The following is a 26,226-nucleotide window of genomic DNA, read 5'->3' as shown; positions in this document are numbered from 1 at the left end:
GATATTTCCTTTTTCATCATAGCCCTCTATGGGCTTCCAAATATCCCTTTGCCAATTCCACAAGAATAGCCTTAGCGAAAGGCTTCTTGAAGGGAAAGATGAAACTCTGTGAAATGAATTAACAGAACACAGAGCAGTTTCTCAGAAAGCTTTTTTCCAGTTTTGAACGGAAGATATTTCCTTTTTCACCATAGCCCTCTAAGGGCTTCCAAATATCCCTTTGCCAATTCCACAAGAACAGCCTTAGCGAAAGGCTTCTTGAAGGGAAAGATGTAACTCTGTGAGAGGAATTAACAGAACACAGAGCATTTTCTCAGAAAGGTTCTTTCCAGATTTGAACGGAAGATTTTTCCTTTTTCACCGTAGCCCTTTATGGGGGTCCAAATATCCCTTTGCAATTCCAGAAGAACAGCCTTAGCGAAAGGCTTCTTCAAGGGAAAGATGTAACTCTGTGAGATGAATTAACAGAACGCAGAGCCGTTTCTCTGAAAGCTTCTTTCCAGTTTTGAACGGAAGATATTTCCTTTTTCACCATAGCCCTCTATGGGCTTGCAAATATCCCTTCGCCAATTCCACAAGAACAGCCTTAGCGAAAGGCTTCTTGAAGGGAAAGATGTAACTCTGTGAGATGAATTAACAGAACACAGAGCAGTATCTCAGAAAGCTTCTTTCCATTTTTGAACGGAAGATATTTCCTTTTTCACCATAGCCCTCTATGGTCTTCCAAATACCCCTTTGCCAATTCCACAAGAACAGCCCTAGCGAAAGGCTTCTTGAAGGGAAAGATGTAACTCTGTGAGATGAATTAACAGAACACAGAGCAGTTTCTCAGAAAGCTTCTTTCCAATTTTCAACGGAAGATATTTCCTTTTTCACCATAGCCCTCTAGGGGCTTCCAAATATCCCTTTGCGAATTCCACAAGAAGAGCCTTAGCGAAAGGCTTCTTGAAGGGAAAGATGAAAATCTGTGAAATGAATTAACAGAAAACAGAGCAGTTTCTCAGAAAGCTTTTTTCCAGTTTTGAACGGAAGATATTTCCTTTTTCACCACAGCCCTCTAAGGGCTTCCAAATATCCCTTTGCCAATTCCACAAGAACAGCATTAGCGAAATTCTCCTTGAAGGGAAAGATGTAACTCTGTGAGAGGAATTAACAGAACACAGAGCAGTTTCTCAGAAAGCTACTTTCCAGTTTTGAACGGAAGATATTTCCTTTTTCACCATAGCCCTCTAGGGGTTCCAAATATCACTTTGCCCATGCCACAAGAAAAGCCTTAGCGAAAGGCTTCTTGAAGGGAAAGATGTAACTCTGTGAGATGAATTAACAGAACAAATAGCAGTTTCTCAGAAAGCTTGTTTCCAGTTTTGAGAGGAAGATATTTCCTTTTTCACCATAGCCCTCTAGGGGTTCCAAATACCACTTTGCCCATGCCACAAGAAAAGCCTTGGCGAAAGGCTTCTTGAAGGGAAAGATGTAACTCTGTGAGATGAATTAACAGAACACAGAGCAGTTTCTCAGAAAGCTTGTTTCCAGTTTTGTGCGGAAGATATTTCCTTTTTCACGATAGCCCTGTATGGGCTTCCAAATATCCCTTTTCCAATTCCACAAGAACAGTCTTAGCGAAAGGCTTCTTGAAGGGAAAGATGTAACTCTGTGAGATGAATTAACAGAACACAGAGCAGTTTCTCAGAAAGCTTCTTTCCAGTTTTGAAAGGAAGATATTTCCTTTTTCACCATAGCCCTCTAAGGGCTTCCAAATATCCCTTTGCCCATTCCACAAGAACCGCCTTAGCGTAAGACTTCTTGAAGGCAAATATGTTACTCTGTGAGATGAATTAGCAGAACACAGAGCAGTTTCTCAGAAAGCTTCCTTCCATTTTTGAACGGAAGATATTTCCTTTTTTACCATAGCTCTCTAAGGACTTCAAAATATCCCTTTGCCAATTCCACATGAACAGCCTTAGCGAAAGGCTTCTTGAAGGGAGAGATGTAACTCTGTGAGATGAATTAACAGAACGCAGAGCAGTTTCTCAGAAAGCTTCTTTCCAGTTTTGAACGGAAGTTATTTCCTTTTTCACCATAGCTCTCTATGGCCTTCCAAATATCCCTTGCCAATTCCCCAAAAACAGCCTTAGCGAAAGGCTTCTTGAAGGTAAAGATGTAACTCTGTGAAATGAATTAACAGAACACAGAGCAGTTCTTCAGAAAGCTTCTTTCCAGTTTTGAACGGAAGATATTTCCTTTTTCACCATAGCCCTCTAAGGGCGTCCAAATATCCCTTTGCCAATTCCAGAAGAACAGCGTTAGCGAAAGGCTTCTTGAAGGGAAAGATGTAACTCTGTGAGATGAATTAACAGAACACAGAGCAGTTTTTCAGAAAGGTTCTTTCCAGTTTTGAACGGAAGATATTTCCTTTTTCACCATAGCCCTCTAGGGTCTTCCAAATATCCCTTTGCCAATTCCACAAGAATAGCCTTAGCGAAAGGCTTCTTGAAGGGAAAGATGTAACTCTGTGAGATGAATTAACAGAAGACAGAGCAGTTTCTCATAAAGCTTCTTTCCAGTTTTAAACGGAAGATATTTCCTTTTTCATCATAGCCCTCTATGGGCTTCCAAATATCCCTTTGCCAATTCCACAAGAATAGCCTTAGCGAAAGGCTTCTTGAAGGGAAAGATGAAACTCTGTGAAATGAATTAACAGAACACAGAGCAGTTTCTCAGAAAGCTTTTTTCCAGTTTTGAACGGAAGATAATTCCTTTTTCACCATAGCCCTCTAAGGGCTTCCAAATATCCCTTTGCCAATTCAACAAGAACAGCCTTAGCGAAAGGCTTCTTGAAGGGAAAGATGTAACTCTGTGAGAGGAATTAACAGAACACAGAGCATTTTCTCAGAAAGGTTCTTTCCAGATTTGAACGGAAGATTTTTCCTTTTTCACCGTAGCCCTTTATGGGGGTCCAAATATCCCTTTGCAATTCCAGAAGAACACCCTTAGCGAAAGGCTTCTTCAAGGGAAAGATGTAACTCTGTGAGATGAATTAACAGAACGCAGAGCCGTTTCTCTGAAAGCTTCTTTCCAGTTTTGAACGGAAGATATTTCCTTTTTCACCATAGCCCTCTATGGGCTTGCAAATATCCCTTCGCCAATTCCACAAGAACAGCCTTAGCGAAAGGCTTCTTGAAGGGAAAGATGTAACTCTGTGAGATGAATTAACAGAACACAGAGCAGTATCTCAGAAAGCTTCTTTCCATTTTTGAACGGAAGATATTTCCTTTTTCACCATAGCCCTCTATGGTCTTCCAAATACCCCTTTGCCAATTCCACAAGAACAGCCTTAGCGAAAGGCTTCTTGAAGGGAAAGATGTAACTCTGTGAGATGAATTAACAGAGCACAGAGCAGTTTCTGGGAAAGCTTCATTCCAGTTTTGAACGGAAGATATTTCCTTTTTCACCATAGCCCTCTATGGGCTTCCAAATATCCCTTTGCCAATTCCACAAGAACAGCCTTAGCGAAAGGCTTATTGAAGGGAAAGAAGTAACTCTGTGAGATGAATTAGCAGAACACAGAGAAGTTTCTAATAAAGCTTCTTTCCAGTTTTGAACGGAAGATATTTCCTTTTTCACCATAGCCGTCTATGGGCTTCCAAATATCCCTTTGCCAATTCCACAAGAACAGCCTTAGCGAAAGGCTTCTTGAAGGGAAAGATGTAACTCTGTGAAATGAATTAACAGAACACAGAGCAGTTCTTCAGAAAGCTTCTTTCCAGTTTTGAACGGAAGATATTTCCTTTTTCACCATAGCCCTCTAAGGGCGTCCAAATATCCCTTTGCCAATTCCAGAAGAACAGCGTTAGCGAAAGGCTTTTTGAAGGGAAAAATGTAACTCTGTGAGATGAATTAACAGAACACAGAGCAGGTCTTCAGAAAGCTTCTTTACAGTTTTGAACGGAAGATATTTCCTTTTTCACCATAGCCCTCTATGGGCATCCAAATATCCCTTTGCCAATTCCACAGGAACAGCCTTCGCGAAAGGCTTCTTGAAGGGAAAGATGTAACACTGTGAGATGAATTAACAGAACACAGAGCAGTTTCTCAGAAAGCTTCTTTCCAGTTTTGAACGGAAGATATTTCCTTTTTCACCGTAGCCCTTTATGGGCGTCCAAATATCCCTTTGCCAATTCCAGAAGTACAGCCTTAGCGAAAGGCTTTTTCAAGGGAAAGATTTTACTCTGTGAGATGAATTAACAGAACACAGAGCAATTTCTCAGAAAGCTTCTTTCCAGTATTGAACGGAAGATATTTGCTTTTTCATTAGCGAAAGGCTTCTTGAAGGGAAAGATGTAAATCTGTGAGATGAATTAACAGAACACAGAGCAGTTTCTGAGAAAGCTTCTTTCCAGTTTTGAACGGAAGATATTTCCTTTTTTACCGTAGCCCTTTATGGGCGTCCAAATATCCCTTTTCCAATTCCAGAACAGCCTTAGCGAAAGGCTTCTTCAAGGGAAAGATGTAACTCTGTGAGATGAATTAACAGAACGCAGAGCCGTTTCTCAGAAAGCTTCTTTCCAGTTTTGAACGGAAGATATTTCCTTTTTCACCATAGCCCTCTATGGGCTTCCAAATATCCCTTAGCCAATTCCACAAGAACAGGCTTAGCGAAAGGCTTCTTGAAGGGAAATATGTAACTCTGTGAGATGAATTAACAGAACACAGAGCAGTTTTTCAGAAAGGTTCTTTCCAGTTTTGAACGGAAGATATTTCCTTTTTCACCATAGCCCTCTAGGGTCTTCCAAATATCCCTTTGCCAATTCCACAAGAATAGCCTTAGCGAAAGGCTTCTTGAAGGGAAAGATGTAACTCTGTGAGATGAATTAACAGAAGACAGAGCAGTTTCTCATAAAGCTTCTTTCCAGTTTTAAACGGAAGATATTTCCTTTTTCATCATAGCCCTCTATGGGCTTCCAAATATCCCTTTGCCAATTCCACAAGAATAGCCTTAGCGAAAGGCTTCTTGAAGGGAAAGATGAAACTCTGTGAAATGAATTAACAGAACACAGAGCAGTTTCTCAGAAAGCTTTTTTCCAGTTTTGAACGGAAGATATTTCCTTTTTCACCATAGCCCTCTAAGGGCTTCCAAATATCCCTTTGCCAATTCCACAAGAACAGCCTTAGCGAAAGGCTTCTTGAAGGGAAAGATGTAACTCTGTGAGAGGAATTAACAGAACACAGAGCATTTTCTCAGAAAGGTTCTTTCCAGATTTGAACGGAAGATTTTTCCTTTTTCACCGTAGCCCTTTATGGGCGTCCAAATATCCCTTTGCAATTCCAGAAGAACAGCCTTAGCGAAAGGCTTCTTCAAGGGAAAGATGTAACTCTGTGAGATGAATTAACAGAACGCAGAGCCGTTTCTCTGAAAGCTTCTTTCCAGTTTTGAACGGAAGATATTTCCTTTTTCACCATAGCCCTCTATGGGCTTGCAAATATCCCTTCGCCAATTCCACAAGAACAGCCTTAGCGAAAGGCTTCTTGAAGGGAAAGATGTAACTCTGTGAGATGAATTAACAGAACACAGAGCAGTATCTCAGAAAGCTTCTTTCCATTTTTGAACGGAAGATATTTCCTTTTTCACCATAGCCCTCTATGGTCTTCCAAATACCCCTTTGCCAATTACACAAGAACAGCCTTAGCGAAAGGCTTCTTGAAGGGAAAGATGTAACTCTGTGAGATGAATTAACAGAGCACAGAGCAGTTTCTGGGAAAGCTTCATTCCAGTTTTGAACGGAAGATATTTCCTTTTTCACCATAGCCCTCTATGGGCTTCCAAATATCCCTTTGCCAATTCCACAAGAACAGCCTTAGCGAAAGGCTTATTGAAGGGAAAGAAGTAACTCTGTGAGATGAATTAGCAGAACACAGAGAAGTTTCTAATAAAGCTTCTTTCCAGTTTTGAACGGAAGATATTTCCTTTTTCACCATAGCCGTCTATGGGCTTCCAAATATCCCTTTGCCAATTCCACAAGAACAGCCTTAGCGAAAGGCTTCTTGAAGGGAAAGATGTAACTCTGTGAAATGAATTAACAGAACACAGAGCAGTTCTTCAGAAAGCTTCTTTCCAGTTTTGAACGGAAGATATTTCCTTTTTCACCATAGCCCTCTAAGGGCGTCCAAATATCCCTTTGCCAATTCCAGAAGAACAGCGTTAGCGAAAGGCTTTTTGAAGGGAAAAATGTAACTCTGTGAGATGAATTAACAGAACACAGAGCAGGTCTTCAGAAAGCTTCTTTACAGTTTTGAACGGAAGATATTTCCTTTTTCACCATAGCCCTCTATGGGCATCCAAATATCCCTTTGCCAATTCCACAGGAACAGCCTTCGCGAAAGGCTTCTTGAAGGGAAAGATGTAACACTGTGAGATGAATTAACAGAACACAGAGCAGTTTCTCAGAAAGCTTCTTTCCAGTTTTGAACGGAAGATATTTCCTTTTTCACCGTAGCCCTTTATGGGCGTCCAAATATCCCTTTGCCAATTCCAGAAGTACAGCCTTAGCGAAAGGCTTTTTCAAGGGAAAGATTTTACTCTGTGAGATGAATTAACAGAACACAGGGCAATTTCTCAGAAAGCTTCTTTCCAGTATTGAACGGAAGATATTTGCTTTTTCATTAGCGAAAGGCTTCTTGAAGGGAAAGATGTAACTCTGTGAGATGAATTAACAGAACACAGAGCAGTTTCTGAGAAAGCTTCTTTCCAGTTTTGAACGGAAGATATTTCCTTTTTTACCGTAGCCCTTTATGGGCGTCCAAATATCCCTTTTCCAATTCCAGAACAGCCTTAGCGAAAGGCTTCTTCAAGGGAAAGATGTAACTCTGTGAGATGAATTAACAGAACGCAGAGCCGTTTCTCAGAAAGCTTCTTTCCAGTTTTGAACGGAAGATATTTCCTTTTTCACCATAGCCCTCTATGGGCTTCCAAATATACCTTAGCCAATTCCACAAGAACAGGCTTAGCGAAAGGCTTCTTGAAGGGAAAGATGTAACTCTGTGAGATGAATTAACAGAACACAGAGCAGTTTTTCAGAAAGGTTCTTTCCAGTTTTGAACGGAAGATATTTCCTTTTTCACCATAGCCCTCTAGGGTCTTCCAAATATCCCTTTGCCAATTCCACAAGAATAGCCTTAGCGAAAGGCTTCTTGAAGGGAAAGATGTAACTCTGTGAGATGAATTAACAGAACACAGAGCAGTTTCTCAGAAAGCTTCTTTCCATGTTTTGAACGGAAGATATTTCCTTTTTCACCATAGCCCTCTATGGGCTTCCAAATTTCCCTTAGCCAATTCCACAAAAACAGCCTTAGCAAAAGGCTTCTTGAAGGGAAAGATGTAACACTGTGAATTGAATTAACAGAACACAGAGCAGTTTCTCATAAAGCTTCTTTCCAGTTTTGAACGGAAGATATTTCCTTTTTCACCATAGCCCTCTATGGGCTTCCAAATATCCCTTAGCCTATTCCACAAGAACAGCGTTAGCGAAAGGCTTTTCGAACTGAAAGGTGTAACATTGTGAGATGAATTAACAGAACGCAGAGCAGTTTCTCAGAAAGCTTCTTTCCAGTATGGAATGGAAGATATTTCCCTTTTCACCGTAGACCTCTATGGGCTTCCAAATATACCTTTGCCAATTCCACAAGAACAGCCTTAGCGAAAGGCTTCTTCAAGGGAAAGATGTTACTCTGTGATATGAATTAACAGAACGCAGAGGCGTTTCTCAGAAAGCTTCATTTCAGTTTTGAACGGAAGATATTTCCTTTTTCACCGTAGTCCTCTATGGGCTTCAAAATATCCCTTAGCGAATTCCACAAGAATAGCCTTAGCGAAAGGTCTCTTGAAGGGAAAGATGTAACTCTGTGAGATGAATTAACAGAACACAGAGCAGTTTCTCAGAAAGCTTCTTTCCAGTTTTGAACGGAAGATATTTCCTTTTTCACCATAGCCCTCTATGGGCTTCCAAATATCCCCTTGCCTATTCCACAAGAACAGCCTTAGCGAAAGCCTTCTTGAAGGGAAAGATGTAACACTGTGAGATGAATTAACAGAACACAGAGCAGTTTCTCAGAACTTCTTTCCAGTATTGAATGGAAGATATTTGCTTTTTCACCATAGCCCTCTATGGGCTTCCAAATATACCTTTGCCAATTCCACAAGAACAGCCTTAGCGAAAGGCTTCTTGAAGGGAAAGATGTAGCTCTGTTAGATAAATTAACAGAACACAGAGCAGTTCTTCAGAAAGCTTCTTTCCAGTTTTGAACGGAAGATATTTCCTTTTTTACCATAGCCCTATAAGGGCGTCCAAATATCCCTTTACCAATTCCACAAGAACAGCCTTAGCGAAAGGCTTCTTTAAGGGAAAGATGTAACTCTGTGAGATGAATTAACAGAACACAGAGCACTTCTTCAGAAAGCTTCTTTACAATTTTGAACGGAAAATATTTCCTTTTTCACCATAGCCATCTAAGGGCTTCCAAATATCCCTTTGCCAATTCCACAAGAACAGCCTTAGCGAAAGGCTTCTTGAAGGGAAAGATGTAACTCTGTGAGATGAATTAACAGAACACAGAGCCGTTTCTCAGAAAGCTTCTTTCCAGTTTTGAACGGAAGATATTTCCTTTTTCACCATAGCCCTCTATGGGCATCCAAATATCCCTTTGCCAATTCCACAGGAACAGCCTTCGCGAAAGGCTTCTTGAAGGGAAAGATGTAACTCCATCAGATGAATTAACAGAACACAGAGTAGTTTCTCATAAAGCTTCTTTCCACTTTTGAACGGAAGATATTTCCTTTTTCACCATAGCCCTCTATGGGCTTCCAAATATCCCTTTGCCAATTCCACAAGAACAGCCTTACCGAAAGGCTTCTTTAAGGGAAAGATGTAACTCTGTGAGATGAATTAACAGAGCGCAGAGCAGTTTCTCTGAAAGCTTCATTCCAGTTTTGAAAGGAAGATATTTCCTTTTTCACCATAGCCCTCTATGGGCTTCCAAATATCCCTTTACCAATTCCACAAGAACAGCCTTAGCGAAAGGCTCCTTGAAGGGAAAGATGTTACTCTGTGAGATGAATTAACAGAACACAGAGCAGTTTCTCAGAAAGCTTCTTTCCAGTTTTGAACGGAAGATATTTCCTTTTTCACCATAACCCTCTATGGTCTTCCAAATATCCCTTTGCCAATTCCACAAGAACAGCCTTAGCGAAAGGCTTCTTGAAGGGAAAGATGTAACTCTGTGAGAGGCATTAACAGAACACAGAGCAGTTTCTCAGAAAGCTTCTTTCCAGTTTTGAACGGAAGATATTTCCTATTTCACCATAGCCCTCTTTGGGCTTCCAAATATCCCTTTGCCAATTCCACAAGAACAGCCTTAGGGAAAGGCTTCTTGAAGGGAAAGATGTAACTCTGTGAGATGAATTGACAGAACACAGAGCAGTTTCTCAGAAAGCTTCGTTCCAGTTTTTAACGGAAGTTATTTCCTTTTCCACCTTAGCCCTCTATGGGCTTCCAAATATCCCTTTGCCAATTCCACAAGAACAGCCTTAGCGAAAGGCTTCCTGAAGGGAAAGATGTAACTCTGTGAAATGAATTAACAGAACACAGAGCAGTTTCTCAGAAAGCTTCTTTCCAGTTTTGAACGGAAGATATTTCCTTTTTCACTATAGACCTCTATGGGCTTCCAAATATCCCTTTGCCAATTCCACAAGAACAGCCTTAGCGAAACGCTTCTTGAAGGGAAAGATGTAACACTGTGAGATGAATGAACAGAACACAGAGCAGTTTCTCAGAAAGCTTCTTTCCAGTTTTGAGCGGAAGATATTTCCTTTTTCACCCTTGCACTCTATGGGCTTCAAAATATCCCTTTTCCAATTCCACAAGAACAGTGTTAGCGAAAGGCTTCTTGAACGGAAAGATGTAACTCTGTGAGATGAATTAACAGAACACAGAGCAGTGCTTCAGAAAGCTTCTTTCCAGTTTTGAACGGAAGATATTTCCTTTTTCACCATAGCCCTCTATGGGCGTCCAAATATCCCTTTGCCAATCCCACAAGAACAGCCTTAGCGAAAGGCTTCTTGAAGGCAAAGATGTAACTCTGTGAGATGAATTAACAGAACACAGAGCAGTTTCTCAGAAAGCTTCTTTCCAGTTTTCAACGGAAGATATTTCCTTTTTCACCATAGCCCTCTATGGGCTTCCCAATATCCCTTTGCCATTTCCACAAGAACAGAGTTAGCGAAAGGCTACTTGAAGGGAAAGATGTAACTCTGTGAGATGAATTAACAGAACACAGAGCAGTTTATCAGAAAGCTTCTATCCAGTTTTGAACGGATGATATTTCCTTTTTCAACATAGCCCTCTATGGGGTTCCAAATATCACTTTGCCCATTCCACAAGAACAGCCTTAGCGAAAGGCTTCTTGAAGGGAAAGATGTAACTCTGTGAGATGAATTAACAGAACAAAGAGCAGTTTCTCAGAAAGCTCCTTTCCAGTTTTGAGCGGAAGATATTTCCTTTTTCACCATAGCACTCTATGGGCTTCAAAATATGCCTTTTCCAATTCCACAAGAACAGTTTTAGCGAAAGGCTTCTTGAACGGAAAGATGTAACTCTGTGAGATGAATTAACAGAACACAGAGCAGTTTCTCAGAAAGCTTCTTTCCAGTTTTGAACGGAAGATATTTCCTTTTTCACCATAGCCCTCTAAGGGCTTCCAAATATCCCTTTGCCCATTCCACAAGAACAGCCTTAGGGTAAGACTTCTTGAAGGGAAAGATGTTACTCTGTGAGATGAATTAGCGGAACACAGAGCAGTTACTCAGAAAGCTTCTTTCCATTATTGAACGGAACATATTCCCTTTTTTACCATACCTCTCTAAGGACTTCCAAATATCCCTTTGCAATTCCACAAGAACAGCCCTAGCGAAAGGCTTCTTGAAGGGAAAGATGTAACTCTGTGAGATGAATTAACAGAACACAGAGCAGTTTCTCAGAAAGCTTCTTTCCAATTTTCAACGGAAGATATTTCCTTTTTCACCATAGCCCTCTAGGGGCTTCCAAATATCCCTTTGCGAATTCCACAAGAAGAGCCTTAGCGAAAGGCTTCTTGAAGGGAAAGATGAAAATCTGTGAAATGAATTAACAGAAAACAGAGCAGTTTCTCAGAAAGCTTTTTTCCAGTTTTGAACGGAAGATATTTCCTTTTTCACCACAGCCCTCTAAGGGCTTCCAAATATCCCTTTGCCAATTCCACAAGAACAGCATTAGCGAAAGGCTCCTTGAAGGGAAAGATGTAACTCTGTGAGAGGAATTAACAGAACACAGAGCAGTTTCTCAGAAAGCTACTTTCCAGTTTTGAACGGAAGATATTTCCTTTTTCACCATAGCCCTCTAGGGGTTCCAAATATCACTTTGCCCATGCCACAAGAAAAGCCTTAGCGAAAGGCTTCTTGAAGGGAAAGATGTAACTCTGTGAGATGAATTAACAGAACAAATAGCAGTTTCTCAGAAAGCTTGTTTCCAGTTTTGAGAGGAAGATATTTCCTTTTTCACCATAGCCCTCTAGGGGTTCCAAATACCACTTTGCCCATGCCACAAGAAAAGCCTTAGCGAAAGGCTTCTTGAAGGGAAAGATGTAACTCTGTGAGATGAATTAACAGAACACAGAGCAGTTTCTCAGAAAGCTTGTTTCCAGTTTTGTGCGGAAGATATTTCCTTTTTCACGATAGCCCTGTATGGGCTTCCAAATATCCCTTTTCCAATTCCACAAGAACAGTCTTAGCGAAAGGCTTCTTGAAGGGAAAGATGTAACTCTGTGAGATGAATTAACAGAACACAGAGCAGTTTCTCAGAAAGCTTCTTTCCAGTTTTGAAAGGAAGATATTTCCTTTTTCACCATAGCCCTCTAAGGGCTTCCAAATATCCCTTTGCCCATTCCACAAGAACCGCCTTAGCGTAAGACTTCTTGAAGGCAAATATGTTACTCTGTGAGATGAATTAGCAGAACACAGAGCAGTTTCTCAGAAAGCTTCCTTCCATTTTTGAACGGAAGATATTTCCTTTTTTACCATAGCTCTCTAAGGACTTCAAAATATCCCTTTGCCAATTCCACATGAACAGCCTTAGCGAAAGGCTTCTTGAAGGGAGAGATGTAACTCTGTGAGATGAATTAACAGAACACAGAGCAGTTTCTCAGAAAGCTTCTTTCCAGTTTTGAACGGAAGTTATTTCCTTTTTCACCATAGCTCTCTATGGCCTTCCAAATATCCCTTGCCAATTCCCCAAAAACAGCCTTAGCGAAAGGCTTCTTGAAGGTAAAGATGTAACTCTGTGAGATGAATTAACAGAACACAGAACAGTTTCTCAGAAAGCTTCTTTCCAGTTTTGAACGGAAGTTATTTCCTTTTTCACCACAGCTCTCTATGGACTTCCAAATATACCTTTGCCAATTCCAGAAGAACAGCCATAGCGAAAGGCTCCTTGAAGGGAAAGATGTAACTCTGTGAGATGAATTAACAGAACGCAGAGACGTTTCTCAGAAAGCTTCTTTCCAGTTTTGAACGGAAGATATTTCCTTTTTCACCATAGCCCTCTATGGGCTTCCAAATATCCCTTTGCCAATTCCACAAGAACAGCCTTAGCGAAAGGCTTCTTGAAGGGAAAGATGTAACTCTGTGAGATGAATTAAGAGAACACAGAGCAGTTCTTCAGAAAGCTTCTTTCCAGTTTTGAACGGAAGATATTTCCTTTTTCACCGTAGCCCTCTAAGGGCTTCCAAATATCCCTTTGCCATTTCCACAAGAACAGCCTTAGCGAAAGGCTTCTTGAAGGGAAAGATGTAACTCTGTGAGATGAATTAACAGAACACAGAGCAGTTTCTCATAAAGCTTCTTTCCAGTTTTCAACGGAAGATATTTCCTTTTTCATCATAGCCCTCTATGGGCTTCCAAATATCCCTTTGCGAATTCCACAAGAATAGACTTACCGAAAGGCTTCTTGAAGGGAAAGATGAAACTCTGTGAAATGAATTAACAGAACACAGAGCAGTTTCTCAGAAAGCTTTTTTCCAGTTTTGAACGGAAGATATTTCCTTTTTCACCATAGCCCTCTATGGCCTTCCAAATATCCCTTTGCCAATTAAACAAGAACAGCTTTAGCGAAAGGCTTCTTGAAGGGAAAGATGTAACTCTGTGAGATGAATTAACAGAACACAGAGCAGTTTCTCAGAAAGCTTCTTTCCAGTTTTGAAGGGAAGATATTTTCTTTTTCACCATAGCCCTCTATGTGCTTCCAAATATCCCTTTGCCAATTCCACAGTAAAAGCCTTAGCGAAAGGCTTCTTGAAGGGAAAGATGTAACTCTGTGAGATGAATTAACGGAACACAGAGCATATTCTCAGAAAGGTTCCTTCCAGATTTGAACGGAAGATTTTTCCTTTTTCACCGTAGCCCTTTATGGGCGTCCAAATATCCCTTTGCAATTCCAGAAGAACAGCCTTAGCGAAAGGCTTCTTCAAGGGAAAGATGTAAGTCGGTGAGATGAATTAACAGAACGCAGAGCCGTTTCTCTGAAAGCTTCTTTCGAGTTTTGAACGGAAGATATTTCCTTTTTCACCATAGCCCTCTATGGGCTTTCAAATATCCCTTCGCCAATTCCACAAGAACAGCCTTAGCGAAAGGCTTCTTGAAGGGAAAGATGTAACTCTGTGAGATGAATTAACAGAACACAGAGCAGTTTCTGAGAAAGCTTCTTTCCATTTTTGAACGGAAGATATATCCTTTTTCACCATAGCCCTCTATGGGCTTCCAAATATCCCTTTGCCAATTCCACAAGAACAGCCTTAGCGAAAGGCTTATTGAAGGGAAAGATATAACTCTGTGAGATGAATTAGCAGAACACAGAGAAGTTTCTAATAAAGCTTCTTTCCAGTTTTCAACGGAAGATATTTCCTTTTTCACCATAGCCCTCTATGGGCTTCCAAATATCCCTTTGCCAATTCCACAAGAACAGCCTTAGCGAAAGGCTTCTTGAAGGGAAAGATGTAACTCTGAGAAATGAATTAACAGAACACAGAGCAGTTCTTCAGAAAGCTTCTTTCCAGTTTTGAACGGAAGATATTTCCTTTTTCACCATAGCCCTCTATGGGCGTCCAAATATCCCTTTGCCAATTCCACGAGAACAGCGTTAGCGAAAGGCTTCTTGAAGGGAAAAATGTAACTCTGTGAGATGAATTAACAGAACACAGAGCAGGTCTTCAGAAAGCTTCTTTCCAGTTTTGAACGGAAGATATTTCCTTTTTCACCACAGCCCTCTAAGGGCTTCCAAATATCCCTGTGCCAATTCCACAAGAACAGCCTTAGCGAAAGGCTTCTTGAAGGGAAAGATGTAACACTGTGAGATGAATTAACAGAACACAGAGCCGTTTCTCAGAAAGCTTCTTTCCAGTTTTGAACGGAAGATATTTCCTTTTTCACCATAGCCCTCTATGGGCATCCAAATATCCCTTTGCCAATTCCACAGGAACAGCCTTCGCGAAAGGCTTCTTGAAGGGAAAGATGTAACACTGTGAGATGAATTAACAGAACACAGAGCAGTTTCTCAGAAAGCTTCTTTAAAGTTTTGAACGGAAGATATTTCCTTTTTCACCGTAGCCCTTTATGGGCGTCCAAATATCCCTTTGCCAATTCCAGAAGTACAGCCTTAGCGAAAGGCTTCTTCAAGGGAAAGATTTTACTCTGTGAGATGAATTAACAGAACACAGAGCAATTTCTCAGAAAGCTTCTTTCCAGTATTGAACGGAAGATATTTGCTTTTTCATTAGCGAAAGGCTTCTTGAAGGGAAAGATGTAACTCTGTGAGATGAATTAACAGAACACAGAACAGTTTCTCAGAAAGCTTCTTTCCAGTTTTGAACGGAAGATATTTCCTTTTTTACCGTAGCCATTTATGGGCGTCCAAATATCCCTTTTCCAATTCCAGAACAGCCTTAGCGAAAGGCTTCTTCAAGGGAAAGATGTAACTCTGTGAGATGAATTAACAGAACGCAGAGCCGTTTCTCAGAAAGCTTCTTTCCAGTTTTGAACGGAAGATATTTCCTTTTTCACGATAGCCCTCTAAGGGCTTCCAAATATCCCTTTGCCCATTCCACAAGAACAGCCTTAGGGTCAGACTTCTTGAAGGGAAAGATGTTACTCTGTGAGATGAATTAGCGGAACACAGAGCAGTTACTCAGAAAGCTTCTTTCCATTTTTGAACGGAACACATTCCCTTTTTTACCATACCTCTCTAAGGACTTCCAAATATCTCTTTGCAATTTCAAAGAACAGCCCTAGCGAAAGGCTTCTTGAAGGGAAAGATGTAACTCTGTGAGATGAATTAACAGAACACAGAGCAGTTTCTCAGAAAGCTTCTTTCCAATTTTCAACGGAAGATATATCCTTTTTCACCATAGCCCTCTAGGGGCTTCCAAATATCCCTTTGCGAATTCCACAAGAACAGCCTTAGCGAAAGGCTTCTTGAAGGGAAAGATGAAAATCTGTGAAATGAATTAACAGAACACAGAGCAGTTTCTCAGAAAGCTTTTTTCCAGTTTTGAACGGAAGATATTTACTTTTTCACCACAGCCCTCTAAGGGCTTCCAAATATCCCTTTGCCAATTCCACAAGAACAGCATTAGCGAAAGGCTCCTTGAAGGGAAAGATGTAACTCTGTGAGAGGAATTAACAGAACACAGAGCAGTTTCTCAGAAAGCTACTTTCCAGTTTTGAACGGAAGATATTTCCTTTTTCAACATATCCCTCTATGGCCTTCCAAATATCCCTTTGCCAATTCCACAAGAACAGCTTTAGCGAAAGGCTTCTTGAAGAGAAAGATGTAACTCTGTGAGATGAATTAACAGAACACAGAGCAGTTTCTCAGAAAGCATCTTTCCAGTTTTGAACGGAAGATATTTCCTTTTTCTCCATAGCCCTCTAGGGGTTCCAAATATCACTTTACCCATGCCACAAGAAAAGCCTTAGCGAAAGGCTTCTTGAAGGGAAAGATGTAACTCTGTGAGATGAATTAACAGAACAAATAGCAGTTTCTCAGAAAGCTTGTTTCCAGTTTTGAGAGGAAGATATTTCCTTTTTCACCATAGCCCTCTATGGGCTTCCAAATATCCCTTTTCCAATTCCACAAGAACAGTCTAAGCGAAAGGCTTCTTGAAGGGAAAGATGTAACTCTGTGAGATGAATTAACAGAACACAGAGCAGTTTCTCAGAAAGCTTTTTTCCAGTTTTGAAAGGAAGATATTTCCTTTTTCACCATAGCCCTCTAAGGGGTCCAAATATCCCTTTGCCCATTCCACAAGAACCGCCTTAGGGTAAGACTTCTTGAAGGCAAATATTTTACTCTGTGAGATGAATTAGCAGAACACAGAGCAGTTTCTCAGAAAGCTTCCTTCCATTTTTGAACGGAAGATATTTCCTTTTTTACCATAGCTCTCTAAGGACTTCAAAATATCCCTTTGCCAATTCCACATGAACAGCCTTAGCGAAAGGCTTCTTGAAGGGAGAGATGTAACTCTGTGAGATGAATTAACAGAACACAGAGCAGTTTCTCAGAAAGCTTCTTTCCAGTTTTGAACGGAAGTTATTTCCTTTTTCACCATAGCTCTCTATGGCCTTCCAAATATCCCTTTGCCAATTCCCCAAAAACAGCCTTAGCGAAAGTCTTCTTGAAGGTAAAGATGTAACTCTGTGAGATGAATTAACAGAACACAGAACAGTTTCTCAGAAAGCTTCTTTCCAGTTTTGAACGGAAGTTATTTCCTTTTTCACCATAGCTCTCTATGGGCTTCCAAATATACCTTTGCCAATTCCAGAAGAACAGCCATAGCGAAAGGCTCCTTGAAGGGAAAGATGTAACTCTGTGAAATGAATTAACAGAACGCAGAGACGTTTCTCAGAAAGCTTCTTTCCAGTTTTGAACGGAAGATATTTCCTTTTTCACCATAGCCCTCTATGGGCTTCCAAATATCCCTTTGCCAATTCCACAAGAACAGCCTTAGCGAAAGGCTTTTGAAGGGAAAGATGTAACTCTGTGAGATGAATTAAGAGAACACAGAGCAGTTCTTCAGAAAGCTTCTTTCCAGTTTTGAACGGAAGATATTTCATTTTTCACCATAGCCATCTAAGGGCTTCCAAATATCCCTTTGCCATTTCCACAAGAACAGCCTTAGCGAAAGGCTTCTTGAAGGGAAAGATGTAACTCTGTGAGATGAATTAACAGAACACAGAGCAGTTTCTCATAAAGCTTCTTTCCAGTTTTCAACGGAAGATATTTCCTTTTTCATCATAGCCCTCTATGGGCTTCCAAAAATCCTTTGCGAATTCCACAAGAATAGACTTAGCGAAAGGCTTCTTGAAGCGAAAGATGAAACTCTGTGAAATGAATTAACAGAACACAGAGCAGTTTCTCAGAAAGCTTTTTTCCAGTTTTGAACGGAAGATATTTCCTTTTTCACCATAGCCCTCTAAGGGCTTCCAAATATCCCTTTGCCAATTTCACAAGAACAGCCTTAGCGAAAGGCTTCTTGAAGGGAAAGATGTAACTCTGTGAGAGGAATTAACAGAACACAGAGCAGTTTCTCAGAAAGCTTCTTTCCAGTTTTGAACGGAAGATATTTCCTTTTTCACCATAGCCCTCTATGGCCTTCCAAATATCCCTTTGCCAATTCCACAAGAACAGCCTTAGGGAAAGGCTTCTTGAAGGGAAAGATGTAACTCTGTGAGATGAATTGACAGAACACAGAGCAGTTTCTCAGAAAGCTTCGTTCCAGTTTTTAACGGAAGTTATTTCCTTTTCCACCTTAGCCCTCTATGGGCTTCCAAATATCCCTTTGCCAATTCCACAAGAACAGCCTTAGCGAAAGGCTTCCTGAAGGGAAAGATGTAACTCTGTGAAATGAATTAACAGAACACAGAGCAGTTTCTCAGAAAGCTTCTTTCCAGTTTTGAACGGAAGATATTTCCTTTTTCACTATAGACCTCTATGGGCTTCCAAATATCCCTTTGCCAATTCCACAAGAACAGCCTTAGCGAAACGCTTCTTGAAGGGAAAGATGTAACACTGTGAGATGAATGAACAGAACACAGAGCAGTTTCTCAGAAAGCTTCTTTCCAGTTTTGAGCGGAAGATATTTCCTTTTTCACCCTTGCACTCTATGGGCTTCAAAATATCCATTTTCCAATTCAACAAGAACAGTGTTAGCGAAAGGCTTCTTGAACGGAAAGATGTAACTCTGTGAGATGAATTAACAGAACACAGAGCAGTGCTTCAGAAAGCTTCTTTCCAGTTTTGAACGGAAGATATTTCCTTTTTCACCATAGCCCTCTATGGGCGTCCAAATATCCCTTTGCCAATCCCACAAGAACAGCCTTAGCGAAAGGCTTCTTGAAGGCAAAGATGTAACTCTGTGAGATGAATTAACAGAACACAGAGCAGTTTCTCAGAAAGCTTCTTTCCAGTTTTCAACGGAAGATATTTCCTTTTTCACCATAGCCCTCTATGGGCTTCCCAATATCCCTTTGCCATTTCCACAAGAACAGAGTTAGCGAAAGGCTACTTGAAGGGAAAGATGTAACTCTGTGAGATGAATTAACAGAACACAGAGCAGTTTATCAGAAAGCTTCTATCCAGTTTTGAACGGATGATATTTCCTTTTTCAACATAGCCCTCTATGGGGTTCCAAATATCACTTTGCCCATTCCACAAGAACAGCCTTAGCGAAAGGCTTCTTGAAGGGAAAGATGTAACTCTGTGAGATGAATTAACAGAACAAAGAGCAGTTTCTCAGAAAGCTCCTTTCCAGTTTTGAGCGGAAGATATTTCCTTTTTCACCATAGCACTCTATGGGCTTCAAAATATGCCTTTTCCAATTCCACAAGAACAGTTTTAGCGAAAGGCTTCTTGAACGGAAAGATGTAACTCTGTGAGATGAATTAACAGAACACAGAGCAGTTTCTCAGAAAGCTTCTTTCCAGTTTTGAACGGAAGATATTTCCTTTTTCACCATAGCCCTCTAAGGGCTTCCAAATATCCCTTTGCCCATTCCACAAGAACAGCCTTAGGGTAAGACTTCTTGAAGGGAAAGATGTTACTCTGTGAGATGAATTAGCGGAACACAGAGCAGTTACTCAGAAAGCTTCTTTCCATTATTGAACGGAACATATTCCCTTTTTTACCATACCTCTCTAAGGACTTCCAAATATCCCTTTGCAATTCCACAAGAACAGCCCTAGCGAAAGGCTTCTTGAAGGGAAAGATGTAACTCTGTGAGATGAATTAACAGAACACAGAGCAGTTTCTCAGAAAGCTTCTTTCCAATTTTCAACGGAAGATATTTCCTTTTTCACCATAGCCCTCTAGGGGCTTCCAAATATCCCTTTGCGAATTCCACAAGAAGAGCCTTAGCGAAAGGCTTCTTGAAGGGAAAGATGAAAATCTGTGAAATGAATTAACAGAAAACAGAGCAGTTTCTCAGAAAGCTTTTTTCCAGTTTTGAACGGAAGATATTTCCTTTTTCACCACAGCCCTCTAAGGGCTTCCAAATATCCCTTTGCCAATTCCACAAGAACAGCATTAGCGAAAGGCTCCTTGAAGGGAAAGATGTAACTCTGTGAGAGGAATTAACAGAACACAGAGCAGTTTCTCAGAAAGCTACTTTCCAGTTTTGAACGGAAGATATTTCCTTTTTCACCATAGCCCTCTAGGGGTTCCAAATATCACTTTGCCCATGCCACAAGAAAAGCCTTAGCGAAAGGCTTCTTGAAGGGAAAGATGTAACTCTGTGAGATGAATTAACAGAACAAATAGCAGTTTCTCAGAAAGCTTGTTTCCAGTTTTGAGAGGAAGATATTTCCTTTTTCACCATAGCCCTCTAGGGGTTCCAAATACCACTTTGCCCATGCCACAAGAAAAGCCTTAGCGAAAGGCTTCTTGAAGGGAAAGATGTAACTCTGTGAGATGAATTAACAGAACACAGAGCAGTTTCTCAGAAAGCTTGTTTCCAGTTTTGTGCGGAAGATATTTCCTTTTTCACGATAGCCCTGTATGGGCTTCCAAATATCCCTTTTCCAATTCCACAAGAACAGTCTTAGCGAAAGGCTTCTTGAAGGGAAAGATGTAACTCTGTGAGATGAATTAACAGAACACAGAGCAGTTTCTCAGAAAGCTTCTTTCCAGTTTTGAAAGGAAGATATTTCCTTTTTCACCATAGCCCTCTAAGGGCTTCCAAATATCCCTTTGCCCATTCCACAAGAACCGCCTTAGCGTAAGACTTCTTGAAGGCAAATATGTTACTCTGTGAGATGAATTAGCAGAACACAGAGCAGTTTCTCAGAAAGCTTCCTTCCATTTTTGAACGGAAGATATTTCCTTTTTTACCATAGCTCTCTAAGGACTTCAAAATATCCCTTTGCCAATTCCACATGAACAGCCTTAGCGAAAGGCTTCTTGAAGGGAGAGATGTAACTCTGTGAGATGAATTAACAGAACACAGAGCAGTTTCTCAGAAAGCTTCTTTCCAGTTTTGAACGGAAGTTATTTCCTTTTTCACCATAGCTCTCTATGGCCTTCCAAATATCCCTTGCCAATTCCCCAAAAACAGCCTTAGCGAAAGGCTTCTTGAAGGTAAAGATGTAACTCTGTGAGATGAATTAACAGAACACAGAACAGTTTCTCAGAAAGCTTCTTTCCAGTTTTGAACGGAAGTTATTTCCTTTTTCACCACAGCTCTCTATGGACTTCCAAATATACCTTTGCCAATTCCAGAAGAACAGCCATAGCGAAAGGCTCCTTGAAGGGAAAGATGTAACTCTGTGAGATGAATTAACAGAACGCAGAGACGTTTCTCAGAAAGCTTCTTTCCAGTTTTGAACGGAAGATATTTCCTTTTTCACCATAGCCCTCTATGGGCTTCCAAATATCCCTTTGCCAATTCCACAAGAACAGCCTTAGCGAAAGGCTTCTTGAAGGGAAAGATGTAACTCTGTGAGATGAATTAAGAGAACACAGAGCAGTTCTTCAGAAAGCTTCTTTCCAGTTTTGAACGGAAGATATTTCCTTTTTCACCGTAGCCCTCTAAGGGCTTCCAAATATCCCTTTGCCATTTCCACAAGAACAGCCTTAGCGAAAGGCTTCTTGAAGGGAAAGATGTAACTCTGTGAGATGAATTAACAGAACACAGAGCAGTTTCTCATAAAGCTTCTTTCCAGTTTTCAACGGAAGATATTTCCTTTTTCATCATAGCCCTCTATGGGCTTCCAAATATCCCTTTGCGAATTCCACAAGAATAGACTTACCGAAAGGCTTCTTGAAGGGAAAGATGAAACTCTGTGAAATGAATTAACAGAACACAGAGCAGTTTCTCAGAAAGCTTTTTTCCAGTTTTGAACGGAAGATATTTCCTTTTTCACCATAGCCCTCTATGGCCTTCCAAATATCCCTTTGCCAATTAAACAAGAACAGCTTTAGCGAAAGGCTTCTTGAAGGGAAAGATGTAACTCTGTGAGATGAATTAACAGAACACAGAGCAGTTTCTCAGAAAGCTTCTTTCCAGTTTTGAAGGGAAGATATTTTCTTTTTCACCATAGCCCTCTATGTGCTTCCAAATATCCCTTTGCCAATTCCACAGTAAAAGCCTTAGCGAAAGGCTTCTTGAAGGGAAAGATGTAACTCTGTGAGATGAATTAACGGAACACAGAGCATTTTCTCAGAAAGGTTCCTTCCAGATTTGAACGGAAGATTTTTCCTTTTTCACCGTAGCCCTTTATGGGCGTCCAAATATCCCTTTGCAATTCCAGAAGAACAGCCTTAGCGAAAGGCTTCTTCAAGGGAAAGATGTAAGTCGGTGAGAATGAATTAACAGAACGCAGAGCCGTTTCTCTGAAAGCTTCTTTCGAGTTTTGAACGGAAGATATTTCCTTTTTCACCATAGCCCTCTATGGGCTTTCAAATATCCCTTCGCCAATTCCACAAGAACAGCCTTAGCGAAAGGCTTCTTGAAGGGAAAGATGTAACTCTGTGAGATGAATTAACAGAACACAGAGCAGTTTCTGAGAAAGCTTCTTCCATTTTTGAACGGAAGATATATCCTTTTTCACCATAGCCCTCTATGGGCTTCCAAATTATCCCTTTGCCAATTCCACAAGAACAGCCTTAGCGAAAGGCTTATTGAAGGGAAAGATATAACTCTGTGAGATGAATTAGCAGAACACAGAGAAGTTTCTAATAAAGCTTCTTTCCAGTTTTCAACGGAAGATATTTCCTTTTTCACCATAGCCCTCTATGGGCTTCCAAATATCCCTTTGCCAATTCCACAAGAACAGCCTTAGCGAAAGGCTTCTTGAAGGGAAAGATGTAACTCTGAGAAATGAATTAACAGACACAGAGCAGTTCTTCAGAAAGCTTCTTTCCAGTTTTGAACGGAAGATATTTCCTTTTTCACCATAGCCCTCTATGGGCGTCCAAATATCCCTTTGCCAATTCCACAAGAACAGCGTTAGCGAAAGGCTTCTTGAAGGGAAAAATGTAACTCTGTGAGATGAATTAACAGAACACAGAGCAGGTCTTCAGAAAGCTTCTTTCCAGTTTTGAACGGAAGATATTTCCTTTTTCACCACAGCCCTCTAAGGGCTTCCAAAATATCCCTGTGCCAATTCCACAAGAACAGCCTTAGCGAAAGGCTTCTTGAAGGGAAAGATGTAACACTGTGAGATGAATTAACAGAACACAGAGCCGTTTCTCAGAAAGCTTCTTTCCAGTTTTGAACGGAAGATATTTCCTTTTTTCACCATAGCCCTCTATGGGCATCCAAATATCCCTTTGCCAATTCCACAGGAACAGCCTTCGCGAAAGGCTTCTTGAAGGGAAAGATGTAACACTGTGAGATGAATTAACAGAACACAGAGCAGTTTCTCAGAAAGCTTCTTTAAAGTTTTGAACGGAAGATATTTCCTTTTTCACCGTAGCCCTTTATGGGCGTCCAAATATCCCTTTGCCAATTCCAGAAGTACAGCCTTAGCGAAAGGCTTCTTCAAGGAAAGATTTTACTCTGTGAGATGAATTAACAGAACACAGAGCAATTTCTCAGAAAGCTTCTTTCCAGTATTGAACGGAAGATATTTGCTTTTTCATTAGCAGAAAGGCTTCTTGAAGGGAAAGATGTAACTCTGTGAGATGAATTAACAGAACACAGAACAGTTTCTCAGAAAGCTTCTTTCCAGTTTTGAACGGAAGATATTTCCTTTTTTACCGTAGCCATTTATGGGCGTCCAAATATCCCTTTTCCAATTCCAGAACAGCCTTAGCGAAAGGCTTCTTCAAGGGAAAGATGTAACTCTGTGAGATGAATTAACAGAACGCAGAGCCGTTTCTCAGAAAGCTTCTTTCCAGTTTTGAACGGAAGATATTTCCTTTTTCACGATAGCCCTCTAAGGGCTTCCAAATATCCCTTTGCCCATTCCACAAGAACAGCCTTAGGGTCAGACTTCTTGAAGGGAAAGATGTTACTCTGTGAGATGAATTAGCGGAACACAGAGCAGTTACTCAGAAAGCTTCTTCCATTTTTTGAACGGAACACATTCCCTTTTTTACCATACCTCTCTAAGGACTTCCAAATATCTCTTTGCAATTTCAAAGAACAGCCCTAGCGAAAGGCTTCTTGAAGGGAAAGATGTAACTCTGTGAGATGAATTAACAGAACACAGAGCAGTTTCTCAGAAAGCTTCTTTCCAATTTTCAACGGAAGATATATCCTTTTTCACCATAGCCCTCTAGGGGCTTCCAAATATCCCTTTGCGAATTCCACAAGAACAGCCTTAGCGAAAGGCTTCTTGAAGGGAAAGATGAAAATCTGTGAAATGAATTAACAGAACACAGAGCAGTTTCTCAGAAAGCTTTTTTCCAGTTTTGAACGGAAGATATTTACTTTTTCACCACAGCCCTCTAAGGGCTTCCAAATATCCCTTTGCCAATTCCACAAGAACAGCATTAGCGAAAGGCTCCTTGAAGGGAAAGATGTAACTCTGTGAGAGGAATTAACAGAACACAGAGCAGTTTCTCAGAAAGCTACTTTCCAGTTTTGAACGGAAGATATTTCCTTTTTCAACATATCCCTCTATGGCCTTCCAAATATCCCTTTGCCAATTCCACAAGAACAGCTTTAGCGAAAGGCTTCTTGAAGAGAAAGATGTAACTCTGTGAGATGAATTAACAGAACACAGAGCAGTTTCTCAGAAAGCATCTTTCCAGTTTTGAACGGAAGATATTTCCTTTTTCTCCATAGCCCTCTAGGGGTTCCAAATATCACTTTACCCATGCCACAAGAAAAGCCTTAGCGAAAGGCTTCTTGAAGGGAAAGATGTAACTCTGTGAGATGAATTAACAGAACAAATAGCAGTTTCTCAGAAAGCTTGTTTCCAGTTTTGAGAGGAAGATATTTCCTTTTTCACCATAGCCCTCTATGGGCTTCCAAATATCCCTTTTCCAATTCCACAAGAACAGTCTAAGCGAAAGGCTTCTTGAAGGGGAAAGATGTAACTCTGTGAGATGAATTAACAGAACACAGAGCAGTTTCTCAGAAAGCTTTTTTCCAGTTTTGAAAGGAAAGATATTTCCTTTTTCACCATAGCCCTCTAAGGGGTCCAATATCCCTTTGCCCATTCCACAAGAACCGCCTTAGGGTAAGACTTCTTGAAGGCAAATATTTTTACTCTGTGAGATGAATAGCAGAACACAGAGCAGTTTCTCAGAAAGCTTCCTTCCATTTTTGAACGGAAGATATTTCCTTTTTTACCATAGCTCTCTAAGGACTTCAAAATATCCCTTTGCCAATTCCACATGAACAGCCTTAGCGAAAGGCTTCTTGAAGGGAGAGATGTAACTCTGTGAGATGAATTAACAGAACACAGAGCAGTTTCTCAGAAAGCTTCTTTCCAGTTTTGAACGGAAGTTATTTCCTTTTTCACCATAGCTCTCTATGGCCTTCCAAATATCCCTTTGCCAATTCCCCAAAAACAGCCTTAGCGAAAGTCTTCTTGAAGGTAAAGATGTAACTCTGTGAGATGAATTAACAGAACACAGAACAGTTTCTCAGAAAGCTTCTTTCCAGTTTTGAACGGAAGTTATTTCCTTTTTCACCATAGCTCTCTATGGGCTTCCAAATATACCTTTTGCCAATTCCAGAAGAACAGCCATAGCGAAAGGCTCCTTGAAGGGAAAGATGTAACTCTGTGAAATGAAATTAACAGAACGCAGAGACGTTTCTCAGAAAGCTTCTTTCCAGTTTTGACGGAAGATATTTCCTTTTTCACCATAGCCCTCTATGGGCTTCCAAATATCCCTTTGCCAATTCCACAAGAACAGCCTTAGCGAAAGGCTTTTGAAGGGAAAGATGTAACTCTGTGAGATGAATTAAGAGAACACAGAGCAGTTCTTCAGAAAGCTTCTTTCCAGTTTTGAACGGAAGATATTTCATTTTTCACCATAGCCATCTAAGGGCTTCCAAATATCCCTTTGCCATTTCCACAAGAACAGCCTTAGCGAAAGGCTTCTTGAAGGGAAAGATGTAACTCTGTGAGATGAATTAACAGAACACAGAGCAGTTTCTCATAAAGCTTCTTTCCAGTTTTCAACGGAAGATATTTCCTTTTTCATCATAGCCCTCTATGGGCTTCCAAAAATCCTTTGCGAATTCCACAAGAATAGACTTAGCGAAAGGCTTCTTGAAGCGAAAGATGAAACTCTGTGAAATGAATTAACAGAACACAGAGCAGTTTCTCAGAAAGCTTTTTTCCAGTTTTGAACGGAAGATATTTCCTTTTTTCACCATAGCCCTCTAAGGGCTTCCAAATATCCCTTTGCCAATTTCACAAGAACAGCCTTAGCGAAAGGCTTCTTGAAGGGAAAGATGTAACTCTGTGAGAGGAATTAACAGAACACAGAGCAGTTTCTCAGAAAGCTTCTTTCCAGTTTTGAACGGAAGATATTTCCTTTTTCACCATAGCCCTCTATGGCCTTCCAAATATCCCTTTGCCAATTCCACAAGAACAGCCTTAGGGAAAGGCTTCTTGAAGGGAAAGATGTAACTCTGTGAGATGAATTGACAGAACACAGAGCAGTTTCTCAGAAAGCTTCGTTCCAGTTTTTA

The sequence above is a fragment of the Chlorocebus sabaeus genome, chromosome 12, assembly GCF_047675955.1.
Source record: "Chlorocebus sabaeus isolate Y175 chromosome 12, mChlSab1.0.hap1, whole genome shotgun sequence".
Lineage (NCBI taxonomy): Eukaryota > Metazoa > Chordata > Mammalia > Primates > Cercopithecidae > Chlorocebus > Chlorocebus sabaeus.
This window is presented reverse-complemented; position numbering follows the sequence as displayed.